A 19,773-nucleotide genomic window follows, 5' to 3' on the forward strand; every position below is an offset into this window, starting at 1 on the left:
TGGCAAATGCTGGCAGGAGAAAAAAAAAGATTTAATCTGAAAGTGTACTGGATTTGTTGAGGCACACTACAATAAAAATAGTATAAAACAAAATTAGTTATGAAAAGAAACTTTCACAAAGGTTTTCATTTTCGACTTTGAAGAAGTTCCTATGTGATATAGGAACATGGGAGGGTATGTGGGAAATCAACTTTTCAGGAAGATTTGAGATTACATAGAAGAAGAAAGAGTATGTCCTTCAAGAATGTTGGTCTTTAGGTGAAGAGAGCAAACGGGAAGGTATTTTCCTAAAATGCCCTTTGTAAAAGGTGTGTTTGGATTCAGATATATGTTAATTTGTGTGGGAAGGAGGAGGAAAAGTTAATACGTTTTCAGTTACCTCCACAAAGACCTAGTATTCAAAGGTCATTTGACTATATATCTTACACTAATTAACATGAAATGAGAGCAATTAGTGATCCTTCATTAACATGTCTTACATTAGATTAGTCAGCTTCTATTTTTGTCATATGTTGTTTAGCATGCTTTAAGAAAGACCCTTAATCAGGTAGCCACATATAAAAAAATCAACAGGTCTTCAACTCCCACTTGTGCCTTTCAGATTTTTACTTCCACTGCTAAATATCTGCTGGAAAAAGAAGTTTAAAATTCCCATTATATGCTATTTTTTTTCTTCAGGGTATTTTGAAAATGTTAATCTAGGAGACTTTGTGACTCGTGGTTGTAGGGAGTCTGTGCTTGCTCACGGTCAGGAAGGAGAGTGCAGGTGAGGATTAACCTATCTGCTTGTGAACTTCACCAGGTCATTCATAATTCTCTGCTCACTGTTTTCCAGCTGCTTCCTATGTTCTACCTGCTACATGGGGTGTTGTGAAGCTTAGATACTGTTTGAAAAGCTTTACTATAATGTTTGTAAAGGACTTTGAAATCCTCATATGAAAAATGAAATACAAGTGCAAATAGTATGATTACTACTATTCCAATCTGTTTAGTATAAACACCCAGTTAAAACAAATTACTCATCAGCTGACAATTTTCATGTTCTCACTGAATCTTGAAATTCAGTTACTTCTTCCATCACTAGCAGCTAAATTGGAGAAAGATTGCTAATGTGAAATTTGACCCTTTCATCTCAGGTGATATGAAAGGTCTTTTTCAAAATCAGAAAAGTTGTACTTGCATGTGCACTACTGGTATCTACTATACCGAACCAGACACTAATTTTCTCCATTGACATCTTGTTGTTTTGCATAGTTCAGATTTTGAAATTCTGCTGTTAGCTGCCTCTATTCCTGAGTGTGAAGCAGGTGCAGTCTGTGGTCTTCATTGCGTAAAAAACCCCAAACAACAAACTATAGAAACTCTTATTTCATTCAAATTTTTGCTGACAATAGAGACAGCATGTATGTGGGGATTAGTGTAGTTCCCACAGTGTTTTAAATACTGATTGCTTGTGGCAAAAGCACATGCGTGAAATCTATATGTCAAATAATGCTGCCGTAGATGGCGTTGCTGTGATGTGCCAAGAGGGAGAAACAGTTACACATTCAGTGTAATCTAAGCAGGATGTCAAATGAACATTGACGTGTTTAAGTTTAACTGTTCAATAAAATACAAAAGTCACTTTGTTTTCACTCAAGTCAATTAAGCTTAAGTACATACTTAATTGTTTTGTTAACTCAGCGACCAAATAGACTCAATTCTTATGGCAAACTCAGCAATTGCACCCCATATTCCCAGCAACACAAGAAGTTGTGTTTATGAACAAAGGATCAACGATTAGGAGAAAAGCATCCCTTTTATTGATCTGAGATTACTGTCGGCTGTTATAATAGAGAAATTAAAAAGCAGTAAATTGCAATTGCCAAGCTAAAGGAAAACGTCTGCTGTAATTTGCTGTTGACAGGGCTACTGGTCCAACCATAGATGTACCTGCCAACAAATCCTCCAAGAAATGTTCCTATGAAGTCCTTGCTCATTCTGCAGTCAGAATCAGTCCCAAGAGGTGCTGCATGCTGGCAGGTAACCAGAGGAAGTGGAACAGTAGTACTGTACAATATGAGAAATAAGTGAGCTCAAGGTTGAAAATATTAAACCTAGAAGAAATGCTCTTTGATGAAAATATTGCCTCTGTAGCCCAGAAAATCTGTGAATAAAAACAAGTCTGAGGTCGGAGTCTTATTTGAGTCAACAGCTGATTACCTTCTACTAAACTATTGGCTTACACACTTTATCAGTCTAAATGTCAGAAGGCATTACAAAACCCTCAGAAATATGACTTTTTAAATTTCCCAGTGGTCCAGAATACTTTCACGAAAAAGGAAATTTAATATTGAAATCATACAAATTCTTTAAAGCCTGTAAAATAAGGTTTTGTCATCATTTTCTGTTTTTCATTCCATCTGTTTCTATAAACTTTAACATACAATATACCAAAACTTCAGATTTAAAAGGCAAAGACGTCAAGTGTACTATTACAACTGTCAGACTTAAGAATTCATCTGAACTGTTTGTTCTGTGATAATCCACAACGCTACCACTCACAGATGTTATTCTTTTTATCCATAAACGCTACCAGTTCTGACTTTTTCTATCTGTTCAAAATTGGTATGAAATGATTTGGTTTAAACTTGTGTATTTATCTTCTACATGCAATATAAAGACAAAGTATGTATTTGATTTTTTTCTTTTTTTGTTGATGTAATGGTATTTGCTTACTTATTTTCTGATTATTTTTAGTAACAATATTTTATATAGCATAATTTGTAGTATGGAAGTGTTTCTTGCTGGGATTTCAACCCACAAAATTGTAGAAAGTATATTTTGCAATGGCAGATTTTAATGATGTGAAGATGAGTTGTTTTATTGAAAAAAGATTGATTTTAAATCTCTTTTTTGCCCCATTCCTTGGGCAACACAACCAGAACCACAGGCTGTTTAGAGAGCAGCTCTGTCAGAAGTAAAGGTTTTGTTGAAGCTTAGGAAAAAAAAGAACAAAAAAAAGAGAACTTCTGAAATAATCCTGTACAAAATAACAATACAATTTTTTTTTACACAACTCTCTGTTGGGTCAGTTAAACAACAATAATACCTTCTTAATTCCCTCAATGGCTGTATGATAATCACCAGTTCCTATATAAAGAGGCAAAACAGTGAAGAGATTAAGTCATCTCTTTGAATTCAGGGTACATCAACAGGCAAGAAATGAGAGCAATTCGACTTCTTATCACCTAATGACAGAAGGTAATAACCTGTGCTAGAAAAACCTGCTCTGTTTGGGCTCCCCAGGTACTGATGCTTGGCCTTGAATCATCCCTAAGAATGACCTAACTCCTCTGTAACTGATTCATCTTCTCAATTTTTTAAAGCCTATTTTACTCAAAGTTTTTAAAATGTTTGATCGGTAAGAATTGTTAATTCAATTTATTTGAACGAAGCTTGTAGAAATCCATCCATGACATTTCCAAAGCACTACCCATCTAATCATGGCCCAAGCAGCTGACTCTCAGCTGGAAATTGCTGGGCAATGTCATGTTGGGTGTATAAATAGATGTTCTGGAAATTGTGTTAACCTGCAGTTATAGAAATAAAAATACAAAAATCAAGCCTATGAGCATTCCCAGTGCTGATCACGTCTGCCTCTGCACAGTGTAGAACAGGTACTTATGCCTACATGGATCTTCAATTAATATTTAATATTAATTATGCCAATAATTAAAAACATGTGTAATACAAGTCATGATTCTATTCAGTTACTGAAATAAGTTTTGAAACGTTTTACTCTTATTCCACATTTTTTTATATGTCTATTGTTTGATTTGCCTTTTTAACACAGTCATACACAATCAGACAGAAAACTCCTAAAACACACACACACAAAAAGAAAAACCATGATGCAAATTTTCCTTTTGTTGCAATAACAAAACCCTCTCTAAAGAAAACCGCTACAGATTTGTGCCAGAAGACAACTGAATAATTTGTAATTCATAGGCAAAACATATTTCTTTGCTTCATTCTGTCTTGAATAATTAAATAATTCTTGGCATTTTTCAGGCACTAGTTTGCTTTGCGCTTTCCTGGGATGTTCTACACATGGTGACACCTTAGGAAAAAGCACATGGCCATTAAATATTGGGACAAACCTGGTGGTCTGATAAGCGGGTAGATTACAGCACATCTGTCTCACAGCACTCTCTTGAGACACACAGGACTAACATAGAATTCTTAAGTCCCTAAATCCAGACAATCCCATGATAAAATCCTTTTTATAAACAGCTCAAACAGTATCTTAAAAGTAGAGTTTGTTTACTTTTGCTCTAATGGGAAGACTGTGACATAGTCTTGTTGCTTTGATCTTTAGGTGTTTGGTTTTTTAACTAATTTCCAGATTTGATATAGTAAGAAAAATAATATTAATTTGTTCATTTACCAGAATGACTTTTTTTAGGCTAACAGAGTTGTTTTATTTTCCCTTGATGGTTACATTAGTTTTTCTGTAGACAGTACGGCCTCTTTTCAGCCTGAATTTTCCTAAGCTAAGCAAGTTGAAGGAGGTGCTTTTGTCTTCCATTTTCAGATGAGTTCTTCATCCCTTGGATCATTCTAATATCTCTTTCTGTACAATTTCGTCTGAAAACTCACCTTTACTCTCAGCCTGTGTTGCAGAGGACATACCACCAGTGATTCTCTGCCTCTTTGCCACCTGATAGGTGACGCTTTCATGGCTGATGGAGTTGAGCTTCATAGTCATCCTATAATTGCTAATCCTGCAGACCTTCCTCAAAGTAGTGTTCCCAGATCTTTATCACTTTTGTCATTTCCAGCTGATACAGTCCATCTTACAGTAGAAATGTGTACTGTTGTGCTTGAACTTGCATTTTAATCCTCAAATCTATGATCTCGTTCCTCAAGGCTGTGCAGTCAGTAGAGTACAGTGATTATTACCAGTATTGACGATGGTTCCCACCTTTGTATCATCAGCAAATCTCAGACTCTTATTTTTGTGCTGATGAAGTGAATGCAGGTTAATGAAAGGCATAGTATAACCAGATCATCATGGAACCAGCCCTTGGCAAATTCACTTTCAACCTTTCCTCTCATCTGATACTTTCCCTTTGATACTTCATCTTTTGTTATTCTTTGTATTCCTTTTATTTTTCAGGTAGCTTTTGTTTAAAAATTGTCATGCAGAATCATGTCTAATGCTCCATGAAATTCAGATGCAGCTGAGTTACTGTATTTCCTTCAAACAGTTAACAAAATGAAAAAAGATTTTGGTTCATCTGGCTATAGCTCTTTCTGTCCAGTCCTTTTGCTTTTTCTTGTATTTTCCATTTACCTTCACGTTTTTAATTATTCTTTCAGAGTAATGGATCAAAGTCAGACTAATAGACCAAGGTCAGAAGTGATTTCCTGAATCGTTTTCCACACTCATCCCTCTTCTTAAGTGCAAGTGTTTCATTTGCTGGTTTTGACTCCTATGGTGCTCCTTTCGTTGTTGTACGTGTGTTACGAAATGTAACAGCAGACCTATGGTCCCCTCCGTCCTCCATTGTGTGGAAGGGCAGGAATGGGAACGTGATCCTCAGTCTGCAGATGTCGCACTGCTCCAGCATTCCTCCTTCGCCTTTACCATTCAGCTGCTTTGCCACTTGCATTATTAAAGTCTCAAAGTAGCGAGACTTTCGGCACAAACCCAGTGCAAACCTTCAGCGGTTCTGTACAAAACCGAAGGAAGATCCACTGATTCCAATAATAATACTCAGGTGTCTTCAGGTTAATGAGGCTTAAGTGCTTTTCTGGATGGGGGCCTAAGGAAGTCACAAGTTATCTTTGTGCATCCACTCTATTGATGCTGCTTTCTCAGCCCTCAACATACTTCATAAGTGCTGCCGTGATGGTGAGCACCCCATGAGCTCAGGTATTTCTTTTACCCCAGGTCTTCAGCTTCCTTGTGGGGCCAATGGAGACTGTGACAGCCCCAGCACATCTGGTGGCACCAGAGCAGGAAATAAAAATGTGTTCATAGTCAGGTCTTTAGCAGCTGTAAATTCTGTGTAGATTAGATCTTAGGAGAGTGCTTTTGTACTACATCATGTGAGCACAGGACTGACCGCCATATTAGCAAGGTGGAAGGGAATCAATAAGTGGTGAAGACCGTAAGTTCTGTGGGTTGGCTTAAGAAGGAATTTAAATATAGGCACAATTGCTTGTATTTAAGGTATACAAAGTATACTAGCTTGAATACTTCATTACAGGCTTGGTTAATATGACATGAAACTGGCCATCATTTTTATGTGTTAAAATAAGACAAATATTTTTACAGAATTATCCATTCATCTAAAGAGTCACCATTTCTTTTATATGCATTGGAAGAAGATGTTTTGCCATTTCCTTTGTGATTTATTTCTTTGAATCTTGTCTGATTAAACACTGTAAGATTTATTTCTTCAATATTATATTCCTCATAGAATTTTAATTGTAGAACAGTGGGAAAAGAGCTGGAGCAGAATAAAAACATATTGATTTAATTCAATTTTTATACACATTTCAAGTTACTTTACCTTTGGGGGTAAGTGTGTTTGGGGATGGTGAGGGAAATAAAAGCTATAAATTCTACTTGATTGATCAGTAATAAAAATAAATGATATCATTTAAAAATTTACAATTAAGCAATGAAACATTGAATGGCCATATTAGTTTGACAATAGGTGCCATGGGGCATATATAAAAGGCAGTAGTGACAGAGCTGCAAAAAACTAATTTTAGTCAAAGAACATTCTCCATTATCTCTAGAAAATATGGCTTTTTTGGCATACTTTTGGATTCATCTTCTTGCAAATGGAGCTTTGAAATCAATACCTATTACCAACAGAGATCTTTTCTAATGGTACAGTTGTAGCAAACTGAAGAAATCAGAGGATTTTCTTGTCAGGATTTGTCCATCTTGAGGTATTTACACTAATAATTTTTGACACAAATGTATTTCTTAATGGTTTAATTCGAATTAGTGATAAAACCCTCCATACTGGATTAGTTACTACACTAATTGGTAGTATATCACACAGGGTAAATAATTAAAGCAAGATATTTTGAAATGACATTCAGAGATCGGGAAATTTCATGAAACTATACAGTCATAGAACGGTAAGATTTGGAAGGGATCTTAAAGATTGTCCAGTTTCAACCCCCCTGCCATGGGCACGGACACCTCCCACCAGACCAGTCCCTTTAGGTACTGGAAGGGGCTATAAGATCTCACCTGGAGCCTTTTCTTCTCCAGGCTGAACAACCCCAACTCTCTCGATGTGTCTTCATAGGAGAGGTCTTCCAGCCCTCTGATCATCTTCATGGCCCTCCTCTGCACACACTCCAACAGGTCCATTTCCTTCTTATGTTGGGGGCTCCAGAGATGGGCACAGTACTCCAGGTGGGTTCTCACAAGTGGGGAGTAGAGGGGCAAAATCACCTCCCTCAGCCTGATGGCCACGCTTCTTTTGATGCAGCCCAGGATGCAGTTGGCTTTCTGGGCTGCAACAGCACACTGCCAGGTCATGTTGAGCTTCTCATCAACACCCCCAACTCTTCTCCTCAGGGCTTCTCTCAATCCATTCTCCACCGAGACTGTATTTGTGCCCTCACCCACATGCAGGGCCTTGCACTTGGCCTTGTTGAACTTCATGAGGTGTGCACAGGCCTACATTGGTGTCATCGGCAAACTTGTTGAGGCTGCCCTCGTTCCCATTGTCCATGTCGCCGACAAAGATGTTAAAGAGCATCATTTCCAGTACTGACCCCTGAGGAACGTCACTTGTCACTGGTCGCCACTTGGACATCAAGCTGTTGACTTCAAGTCTTTGAATGCGATCAGCCAGCTCCTTGTCCACCAATTGGTCCATTGGTCAAATCCATATCTCTCCAATTTAGAGACTGGAATATCATGTGCGCTAGTATCAAATGTTCTGCACAAGTCCAGGTAGAAGAAGTCAGTTGCTTTTCCCTTATTCACCAGCACTGTAACCCTTTGTAGAAGGCCACCAAATTTGTCAGATGCGATTCGTGCTTAGTGAAGCCATGTTGGCTGTTACCAATCACCTCCTTATTTTCCATCTGCTTTAGCATGGTTTCCTGGAGGATCTGCCCCATGATCTTGCTGGGCACAGAGGTGAGACTGACTGGCCTGTAGTTCCCCAGGTCTTCCTTTTTTTCCTTTTTAAAAATGGGGGTTATGTTTCCCCTTATCCAGTTGGCAGGAAGTCTGCTGGACTGTCACAACTTCTCAAATGTGATGGATAGCAGCTTGGTAACTTCATCTGCCCGTTCCTTCAGGAGCCATGGATAATCTTATTGGGTCCCATGGACTTGTACACCTTCAGATTCCTTAGATGATCTTGAACATGGTCTTCTCCTACAGTGGGCAGTTCCTCGTTCTCCCAGTCCCTGCCTTTGCCTTCTGTGACTTGGGCGGTGTGGCTAAAGCCCTTGACAGTCAAGACAGAGGCAAAACAGTCATTGAATACCTCAGCCTTGCCCAGTCCTGGGTGACCAAGTATCCTGTTTCTTTCCAGAGTGGGCCCACATTTTCCCTAGTCTTCTTTTTGTCACCGGCATACCTATAGAAGCTTTTCTTGTTGCCCTTGATGTCCCTGGCCAGTTTTAACTCTGTCTGGGCTTTAGCTTTCCTAACCTGATCCTTGGGTGCTCAGACAATTTCGCTGTATTCCTCCTGGACTACCTGTCCTTGCTTCCACCATCTGTAGGTTTACTTTTTCTGTTTGAGATTGTCCAGGAGCTCCTTGTTCATCCATGCAGGCCTCCTGGCATTTTTTCCCCGACTTCCTCTTTATTGGGATATATCGCTTCTGCGCTTGGAGGAAGTGATCATAGAATCATAGAATGGTTTACGTTGGAAAGGACCTTGAAGATCATCGAGTTCCAACCTCCCTGCCATGGGCAGGGACACCTCCCACTAGACCCGGTTGCCACATCCAGCCTGGCCTTGAACACCTCCAGGGATGGGGCCTCAACAACATCTCTGGACAACCTGTGCCAGTGCCTCACCACCCTTAAAGTCAAAAACTTCTTCCTAATGTTTAATCTAAACCTGCCCTCTTCCAGTTTATATCCCTTCCCCCTCGGCCTGTCACTACATGCCCTCGTAAAAAGTCCTTCCCCAGCTCTCCTGTAGGCCCCCTTTAGGTAATCCTTGAATATTAACCAGCTTTCATGGCTCCTTGCCTTCCTTCCACCTGCCCACTTCAGCACATCTATTTTTGGCTGGGTGAAGTTTACTGTAAATAATTCTTGGTATTTTTATTACTGAAGCATTTTGAGTCTTTAGGCATGGCTTAGGTCCCCAGACTGCTTGGTCTGGTGCAGAGCAGATTAAAACATTGAAGCAGCAAACAAAAAAATGCTGTACTATTGATTAGCTTGCCACCCCAGCAGCCCACAAGCTTTTTTCTTGGCTTCTCAGCAAAGGATATTTTTCAAAGACGAATCTGATGGACATTAGCTCCTGATGAGGTGAACTGTGATGCTGAAGACATCAGGAAGACGCTCCATGGCAGTTGCAGTGACACTGTCATCACAGGCTGCTGCTGGGGAAAGTATCGTCCCCCAGGCAGGTATGGTGAGTAAAAGGATGATAACTTGTGAAGTCTTTGAATGTGAGAGTTATGTTTGAAGTAATCAGGACTGGGGAGCCAGCAGGGTCACACCTGGAGAGAGGTGACTTACCAAGACCAACGTGGTAACTATCCAGGAGACTAACAGAAAAGAGAAGAAAGTGTATTTGAAGAGGCCAAAGCCAAGTGCTGTTTCAAGAGAGACACAAAATTGCAAGTCTAGAAAAGAACATTCATCTCTATTGCGAACCAAGCAGGATAAATGGCAGAAGAATTGAAATCTCAGTCTCAGGAAAGATAAAATGCTCTTTCTGATGGAAAGGGAGGGGTTTTGTGTGTGTATCCAGTTAGTCCTTAAAGCTGGTACAGGTGAGACAAACTTTTCGAACTCTGATATTGCTTCTGAACCAGGCTAATGCAGTTACTGTCTTGTTTTGGTCTGAAATAATGTCCTGAACCCAGCAAAATATATGACACTTTTTTTTTTTCACACAGTTATATGTGTGGAGAGACAGGAGAGAATAGTTGTGTTTCACATTTTTCTTTTACTTTCCACTTAGAATGATTCCTCTCTAGATCGAGCTTCCTTTGTACAGCAACTCCCTTTAAATGGCAAAGAAAAGGCAATGGGTGGGTCTGCTAAATTGTTTGAAAATAAGCAGTACCATGGATTTGATTTTCAGGCACGCTGTGTAGCTCTGATTCCAAATGACATTTATGGAACCAGTAGACACTCAACACTAAACATGGAGATCTTTAAGTGTGTTTTTTTGTTGGTTTTTTTTTTTGTTTGTTTGTGTTTTTTTTCTGGGTTAATACCTGTGGAAGAAAAGCAGATAATTTTAATTTTATAATTTCAAGTTTCTTCCCATATCTTTTAGCCATATTACAATTTTCAGACTCCTCATCTGAGTTGCAGACCTGTGGCTCAAGATGTAGCCTGCATCCCTAGGAGTAACACTTGCTCCTGCTCTTTACTCTTGTGCTGTTGGAGTTTTACCAGTGTGTTCTCAGGTAATTAATGAACAAACGTTTCATACAGTGTTGTCAGTGGATAATATTATTATATTGTTCATCATGAGTTTAAATTAAAATAGACAAAGACTAATCCTTACTAGTATCTTAGGAGATTTTGCAGACATCAAGCAGGCTGGAAGATATCCAAACATTATTTCTAAGGAAAAGATGAAAGTGTTTCACAGCATATTGATCTGTACCTGAACATGAATGATTAATATACTTTTGGTCCAGCTTCAGCTGGACTTCTTTAGATAACAGCCAAGAAACAGCCTATGATCTCATATCTATCAATAGATTGATAGGTAGCTATATACATATTTTCATATATATATATTTACCTTTATCATATGTCAGGTGTTGCATTGTAAATCAAACCTTGGCAAAAAGGAACGTATCGAGGTGCCAGATTTCTATTGTATGTGTTTTAGTATTTATTAACTTTTATTTTCACTGTGAATCTCTTTCCATCCTTTCTCATTTTTGACTGAGAACCACTTGATAGATACTACCATTTCCTGAGTTTTCCTCTGTGTTGAAAAACTGTCAATGCTACCTGAGATGTACTATGGAAAGAATGCCAGCTCCCCATTACTCTGTTTTAAATAGGTCTTTATTAATGGGTTGATTTTTTAAAATCTCCTTTTCCTTCTAATATGAGTCAAAACAAAAAAAAATAATAATTGAAGTTGACTAGAAAGTTGAAATAAGGAAAAAATGGGCACAAAAGATGATTAATCAAAGCAACGAGGAGTGTTTCAGTGTCTTAACTGAGCATCAGAGACTTCAAATTGCCGGGAGAAGGAAGAGTGAAATCAGTGTATCTCAAACAGCATCACATAAAATTGATATGTTAAGTAATGTAAGTTGCTACATTAATCATCTTTTCTGGCAATTTGCATGGGAATTTTGTATTTATTTCTTCAGACTCTATCTTCCAAAGAACCCTTTTCCCTGTGCTATCATTACTGACAAGTGAACCTCACTATGTCAACAGAATAATTCTGCTTTCATTGTCATGCACAATAGATATTGCTTTTAATGTCTAGATTATGTTTCCAGTTTAATACCTAGGAAAAGAAGAACTGTTTTGAGAAGCTTTCAAAATAAGTTTGAAGTCTCATAACCAACTCAAACTGCAAAGAGTGCGTTGGTGTTTTTTTTTAAGGAATGACACTTAGCAACCGAATACTTATAGCTGCCCAGAAGTCTCGCACGTAATTATACAACCTGCTTCACATGGTGGTGGGTAAACATTAAGTCAAAATGGTTATAAATACATAATCTGAGTAATATCTGATATGTCAGTTTGAAACATTACTTGACTGTCATATCTTGGACGAAGTTGCTGTTTTTGTGGAGTACTTACATTTCTATCACAATAATCCACTGCAAACCAATAAAAAAGGCAAGTAAACATGGAAATTATACTGCCTAAGGAAAACCTGCCACAATCACTACAGTGATAACCAGCTCAGGCAGTAGGAATTCAAGTGAATAAAAAGCTAATTCTGTTTCCTTGTTTTTAAAAAAGAAGATAGGAAAAGATGACAAATATCTTGGTTTAGTGACATACAGCGCATATGCTCAAAAATCCAGTGATGCAAAGTGATGGAAGACCCAAAGGCTCCCTTGTTGCTGGGATCTGCAATACCTTTAGGATGCTGCAGAATAAATTCAACCTACATGTACCATCAGTAAAGTTATGGCAAGTCACCAGTGAGATCTGGGCCTGCTACAAACTTGTGGCTAGGCTATTTTTGTACTGGAAGCTCTCCCAAGCTGGCCATCCCCAAATTAGCCGCACTTCAGAAACTGTTAGCCCTGATAGGACTAAAATGACTCTATCCCTGCTCCAGGGGTAGCTCAGGGGGGTGTCACACAGGTGCCCTTCCACACACACAGAGTGTGGGAAATCGGTTCTGTGTTTTGTTTTCTCCCAGGTCCCACCAGTGTGAACACATCCTGCTCCCGCACTGGCCATCTTCACCCGAGCCCCTGCTTCAACAAGTGACATCGCTTTGATTTTCCTCCTCTGCTTCAGAAAGACACTCAGTTTGGCCTCATGACAGCAGAAATCATATTACCCGGATGTAAGAAGGTCTGGGATAATTGCATGGCTCATATTGTGAAGATGAAAGTACTGTCTGCTCATTCTGGTGCATCCTTGCTTTGATCTGCAAAGTGCTGAAAACTGTGCCCTTACCCAGCAAAACGCTTCAAGGTTGCTGGCTTGCTTTGGTGTTCGGCTTTGTCTTTGGGATGGAGAGACAGAAAGTTAAACTTATTCATGGTAATATCATTCATGTCCACCGTACCTACAGTCTCAAATGGGAATTAATCACTTCTTTTTTTCATGATTGTGTGTCATGCGTCGGAATAAACCTGGTGTGAACTGAGGCAGCTTACAGCTTGACGGCAGTGTCCCAAATGAGGCTGCAGATGCATCCCCTTTAAAATGCTGGGATTTTTTAAACAGAGGTGTTTGAATTTAATTCTCAAGAAAATGAAATTAAATTTATTCCCCACTACCACCGCTCAGTTTAAGAACAAGGCAAGGCATGAATTACACATATTTTCTTCCAGGGCTTTTTCTGTCAGATCAAGCAGTTAAACTTGGGCTCTGCACAGCTGTCTGTCTGTCTGCCCTTCTGTCTGTCTGTCTATCCATCTATCAGTCCTTTAGCCTGCTTCATGATGCAACAAGGTTGACATTTCTCGGACAAATGCACGTAATAATTCATAAATGCTAATTTTTCAAGAAAGAGTTTGCTCCTAGAGACAGTGACATGAAGCCACAAGGGGTGTGTGGGGTAAACAGACATTTTTGCAGAAGTGACTGTCTCTTGTCCTCCTCAGGAACCTTGAGTTGGAAACATAAATCCACTGGGATTATATAATTTCATAGCTCGGAAATTAATGTGCCACATTCCATTAGGGCCTGTGGCTGCTTCACTGCAGAATATTTTCTCTTCTTCATTACATCCGTGACTTGCAGTTGGAAATCCAAAATGGATCAATCTGGGATACTGCTACAGTGCAATACCATCTGACAAACCGCTTAATAAATGCCATGAAGAAGTGACGTATTGCCGGCTCGTAAATAGCCTTTTGCCAGACGCCAACAAAACTATCTGCATCTGCCTGATAATAGGAAACCATAATGATTTTTTTGTCATGTGGCCTGTGAATATGGAGTGAAATCTTTTCCTTCACTGCGCTGAACGTGGCTGCTTGTATGTTGATGAATGACTCGTTATTAGCCAAAACTGTTGACTTGTTTGGCCCCCGAATACCACTAACTGCAAACACTGCATGTTTCCAGTGGATTCCAACAATGGCATGAAAAAGGCCGTCATTCTTGCTTGCTATAAATACACTAATAACCCTCCTTAGTGAGCACAGAAGTGAGGTATAGTTTTCTTTGCTGATCTGAATGCACATTCCCATTGTATTCTCATGTAAATGAATGCAGCATATGGATGGGACAAAAGGCTGCTAAGTGGGAAGAGGAGCATGGGAGGGAAGAAGCAGAAGAAACTCTGGAAGTTAATCTCAACTGCAATATTTTGGTAATTAGCTCACAAGAACACTGCAGAGTGCTAGCAGCTTTTTGTAAAGATTTTGTGTAGGCTTTGCTCATCAGCTATAAAGAAATGGTATTGAGAAAGTTTTGCTATTATTTTAAAAAAAATTACTAAAGATTCCTCATGGTAATTTATTCAAGCTTTCATAATATTCTCTATCATAAAATATGCACATTAAGGATCCTGTAAGTGCTTTTGTTCAATATGTCATTTCAGGAAGGGATTTACTGAGATTGCGCCCACTGATTTCACTGTAGCCACACTGAGATAATTATTCAAATATCTTCACTGGAAATCAGAAAAACCTTTCTTTTGGCATTTTATCGTTGATTCTATTTTGATGCACCAACATGGTGTATGTCATGGTGATATTTCAGCATGACATTTTAAACATGATCCGCTGCCTACATGTACACAGTTCTTCCCTGAGAGCTCAAACTGCAGACAAGAAAGTTATTTAAAAAGCAAAGGAAAAATGTCTTATTTTGAGAAGTGTTTCCATTTTTTTTTTTTTTAATCTGTAAGGGTCCATATTTCACGGTCCTGCTTTGGAAGAATTATGTGATGTTTGCTTAGATTATGCAGCCGGTGGCATTTACCCTATGCGGCCTTTGAAGCAAGGGACTCCAATTCTCAGGCTGACTTTACCTGTTGCCCTTTTCTGCAGGCCAGGAGCACACTCTGGTGCTGCAGCACCAGTCTATCCCCAACCAGAAGACAGAGGAAGAGGAAGGCTTAAGGCTACATCTCTCAGGACCAGCTCGCAGGGAGCTGGTATAGGCCAAAGTATAGGTAGTGAGTATGACTAAAATGACCTTACCCCACCGAGGGCTGAATGTGCAAGCTGAGGACATCACTGCGAATTTGCAGACAATGTTTTCATGTATCTATCTCATTGCTATATTTTTAAATAAAGCGGATGAGACAATCCTGTAGATGACCTATATATTGCAATGATTTCAAAATTCATTTCCTTAATACAAAAATAAAAGAAGAGTGAGAGCTACAAAACGCTTGAAATGTGCAGTGGAAGCATTTCTTGCAGCATCATGATCGTGCTCACAAGTGAAATCACAAATTTGAAATAGAAAGAGCAGGCTATAAATATGAAAGTGGCATTTGTATCTATAGCCTCACACTTTGCATGCCATCCTTATAAATCCTCAAAGTTATCCGCCTGCTGCTAAAGCTGTTAAACAGTTTGAATTGTTACAGGGACAAAACCACAAACACTGCTTTCTTCTTCATGGAGGTGTTTTATATTTATTCTTTGTTTTTTCCCTTTACTACAGTAAACCAGCTATACTGCACCCACTGTGCATGGGAACCACAACTGAGCAGCAAATCTTGAAAGGTGCCATTCAGCTAAGCCAACCATGTGCTAATCAAGTTTTCTATAAAACATCTAAAAATATCTTTGGATATCTTCATTTAATTTCAACCTAATGAGATTTCCAGCGCAGATGGATGAAGACCACTTCTGCTGTGTGCAATGGGGAAGCTTGGTGTTGAGGGCACGTGAGGATGATGGTCCAAAAAGCTCTTTTGAAGGCTTAAAATAAGCTAAAACAAATGCCAGATATCTGTCCGTGGAATCATAGAATGGTTTAGGTTGGAAAGGACCTTGAAGATCATCAAGTTCCATGTCCTGAGAGAGCACGTTGTGCACACGCAGAGGCTCTCCCATCAGTTCCACAGGGCTGAGTGCTTGTGAGTTTGAACTTCCTACGTATCAGATTGTTGTGGAAAGTCCTATTCGGGCACTAAGGCTCTGCATCCTTCATGTCAGCATTTCTGACAAACGAGGGGCTTCTACTATGCTTGTGAAGCTTTAATATTGTCTGCAATATACTTCAGAACTCTCAGAATACAACAAAAGCTATTGTTTTTAAATAATTCCCTATCATATAGTCCAACCCTTTGAAAAATCAGCTGGGAAGGTCTCCATCTGGCAACACCCCACTAATTAAAGACTTCCTTGTATCGTCCCACTTTATTTAAAATCAAAACTCTCTCTTTTGTTGTAATTTTATCTGGATAGTCCATTATATGGAAACAGCTTTTCCTACAGAAATATCTCTTCCAAGATGTTACTTCCGCAAGACTAATAGGATTCCCTCTTTTTTTTTTTTTCCTTTTGCGCTTTCCTGTATTAGTAAACAGTCAATTGAGTTCAGAAGTTGAAAAATGCAACTAAGTCATCCTTACCCTGTGTCCCCAGTGCGTTTATTTCTGTCACATGCAAAGGGGTCTTTTCCAATCAATGATGTATTCTCTATTTTCTGCACAAGACTCCTTGTTACCTTGCTGTCAGGCTTGAGTACCTACTCTGAAAGGGGGCTGAGAATATAATGATATTTTAGTGTTCTGGACTGAGTGGAGGAAGCACGTGTGACCTTCCTGCCCATGCATCAAAGTGATTGCCCCCCCCCCAACAAAGCAGGCAAGACCTGAATGCAGGGTCCCAGCATCCTCCTACTTGCTAGAGGAAGCTGAAGAGGGCATTTGTGCTTTCTTTCTTTTTTGCCTCCATTGTTTTCTCTGAAGTACTTCCTCCTCTGTGAATGAGTTATTTTTACTTGACATGCCCTTTATAAATATTCCCTAAGGACTCACAGCTAAAATTGTCTGGTAGTTTAGACAGCTTTTTCCTGTTGTGATATTTAACCTTCTTACTTGCCTAACTTGGTGCCAAAGCTGTTATTTTCAGCTCATCAGACAAGCTTTTGTTTTTGTCTTCTTTTGCCCTTTTTTTTCCTTTTATTTTATTTCTTTTTCTATAGAGTTATGTTGCAGCTTTTTTAATTAATGACAGGCATAAATCTTTTCCAGTTTGGCTGAGTTACGTTATAAACCTTATGTTTAACTCCTAATAACTTCGATTACAAAAATTGATCTGCCTTGAAAATTTCTCAGGTTAATTTTTTAAGACAAAAGGCATTTCAAAGAGCTTTCTGAGAAAAAAAAAAATTATGTTGAAATGGTTCTCCATTTTTAGTAAGTGTCTGAATTTCAATTGTGCAACTACAATTCTACTGCTTTTAAAAAGGTGGTAATTTTTCATAGATAATGAATAATGAAATTTAAAATGAGAAATTTTGGAATAAGACTAGGCGTTTTCTGTGAAACTGAGGACAGGTAAACCATTTATAAGTTTGAATTGCTTTAAAGGTACCCGGTTTGCGGTGCTAACCTACTAACTTTGTTGTCTCTCTTCAAACCCCTCATCCTGAGACTTCACACCTGTAAGTGGTTGCTAGATTGCAGCACTTGGAACTTTTGACTCGATTCCCTGCACCGGAATTTGTTATGTGCGGTTGGGATGACAGAACAGCCTTTTAAGGAAAGAAACATCTTATTTACTTTTTTTAAAATCCAGGATAGTCTGGGGAATATGCCTGAACTGGTATTTGTAGACTTAAGGTTTTGCTTTATGTTTGATCCAAATAGCCAGGTATAAAATAAATGTGTGTCAGTTTGCAGACCATAGAACAAGTAAATAGTGCTGAAGATGCTGAGTGGACATAGTTTGTTTATAGAGGAGTGAATGTTATGTCTTATCTGCGTGCATGGATTCAAAAGTTTGATGATCTATGAGAATCTTGGCTGAGAAATTTAAAAACTGTGCCATTTTAGAGATAGACCGTATACTTATGTCTAGCCCTTGTGTTTCACAGTGCAGGTGGCAAGGTCACTTTTTAAAGTACAGATACGGCTCTTGTACTAGTTCCCTTCTCTTTCCCCAAAACATGGTCCTTGCCGTTCAGTAAAGGATTTGTTGAAATATGGGCAAGTTAAATCAAGCACAGAGGCAGCAGGCAGTCCTGAGCATGGATTGACACTATTCACGCTGATTCAAACAAGTAGGAAAAAAAAAAAAGCGCCACATGAGTGCAATTCTGCTGAGTGCAACAGGAGTATGAAAAAATATTTCTGTCAGAAAAAAGCTTCCTACTCTAAGTGTGTGTGTGTGTGTTTGCAAAATCTGATTGGTTTTTGTAAAAACAAAGGGAAAAAACCCGACATTTTCTGTAGTGTTGTTGGGACTTATAAAAAATACATTTCAAATCTATGGAAAATAAGTAATTTCACTGTGTTCTATTTCTTGAGATAATGCAAGGTAGTAGCTGTAGAAATGCAAGTCTCATTTTGATATATGCTTTCTTAAAAATGTGCCCAACCACCTAAATACCAATATTTGCATTAAATGATGCATACTTAAGACTGTAATGTTTAATGGGATATCAAGAGATATTGCACCAGAAGGTAAAACACAGTGAAATAACATTGGTTCTTTTAACAAATCAATTTAAAAAGAATTTCTAGAAACATAAAACTGCCAACATTATTTTTATGTAATACATTTATTTTAGCAACCAGTATATAGATACATATAATACGGAACAATAAAATTGCTGGGAGAAAAACATAACCCATTAGCTAAAAGTAAAATGTTACTACTATCATTATTACTGCTCCTATTGTCAGTCATCACTGTCTGACATTGGAGATGGATGGCCAAAGAAGTCCGGACAACAATCACTGAGGACTGAGACTAGAAAACTCCTAATAAAAAAAAAAAAAAAGAGGAAGAAGGAAAAAGAAATCTTCTTTTGGTAGCAACTACTTTTTTTTTAATGGAAAAGTTCTTTTGGCAGAAAAGTCTTCACCAACTGAACAAGAGAAAGAATATGAATGTCCACAGTCTGGGCCATATCTCTAAAATTGATTTGGCTTTCAAAGTACTGGGTTGGATTTAAAATTATATAAAATAGAAAAAGCGAAAAAATTTCATAATTTCATCTTTTCTCTTTCATATCTGATGTCCAGTCCCTCTTCCATCCCCAACAGATGGATACCAAGTATTTATTCTCATGGAAAGAAGTGTCTTGATTTTCAAGCACTTCCCAAATATTGTCTTCAATGGGAAATGTCAGATGTTGACAGACCTGGTCCTGTAGGTACATACCTGAATACAGGTGTTCAGCCTGATCTGCCAGAAGATCAAATTCTCTCTCCGCATGGTGCTATGGCAAGGGGCTTGGTCAGAGCTGTGGATGGCTGCAGCAAATCTCACCCCAGGGCTGGGGGCAGCTGCAGAGACCGGCCATGCACATGTTCTCGAGATTTAACCCCAGCAATCCCCCTTCCCTCAGCTCTCCCAAATATGCTGTCACAGGTAGTTTTTGGTCTGTGGCTCTTCATTATAGCTTGGGTGTAAAAAGTTAGCTATTATTTCTAGACAGAGAAGATTCAGGGTTTCTTAGAGAGGGGCATATTCATCTTGAAACCCAAGATATTTAAAAGAGTTTAAAAACTGCTGTCTTCCCCCACCCCTCTCCAGTTCTCCACACTATGCTATGAAAGACTAACAAGCAAAATTAACAGTATATAAAACTGATCCCTTGTCAAACACCACAGTCTTTCACTGGTGATTGACCCTGCAGTAGGAGCAATCTTTGATGGATGACGTGTAGGGTGAATCATGCAGAAACTGTCAGCAAAGGGCTGACTTAAATTTTCCTTGCCAGTTTTCAAAATTA

The sequence above is a fragment of the Charadrius vociferus genome, unplaced genomic scaffold (genome assembly GCF_000708025.1).
Source record: "Charadrius vociferus isolate BGI_N301 unplaced genomic scaffold, ASM70802v2 scaffold385, whole genome shotgun sequence".
NCBI classification, from domain to species: Eukaryota; Metazoa; Chordata; class Aves; order Charadriiformes; family Charadriidae; genus Charadrius; species Charadrius vociferus.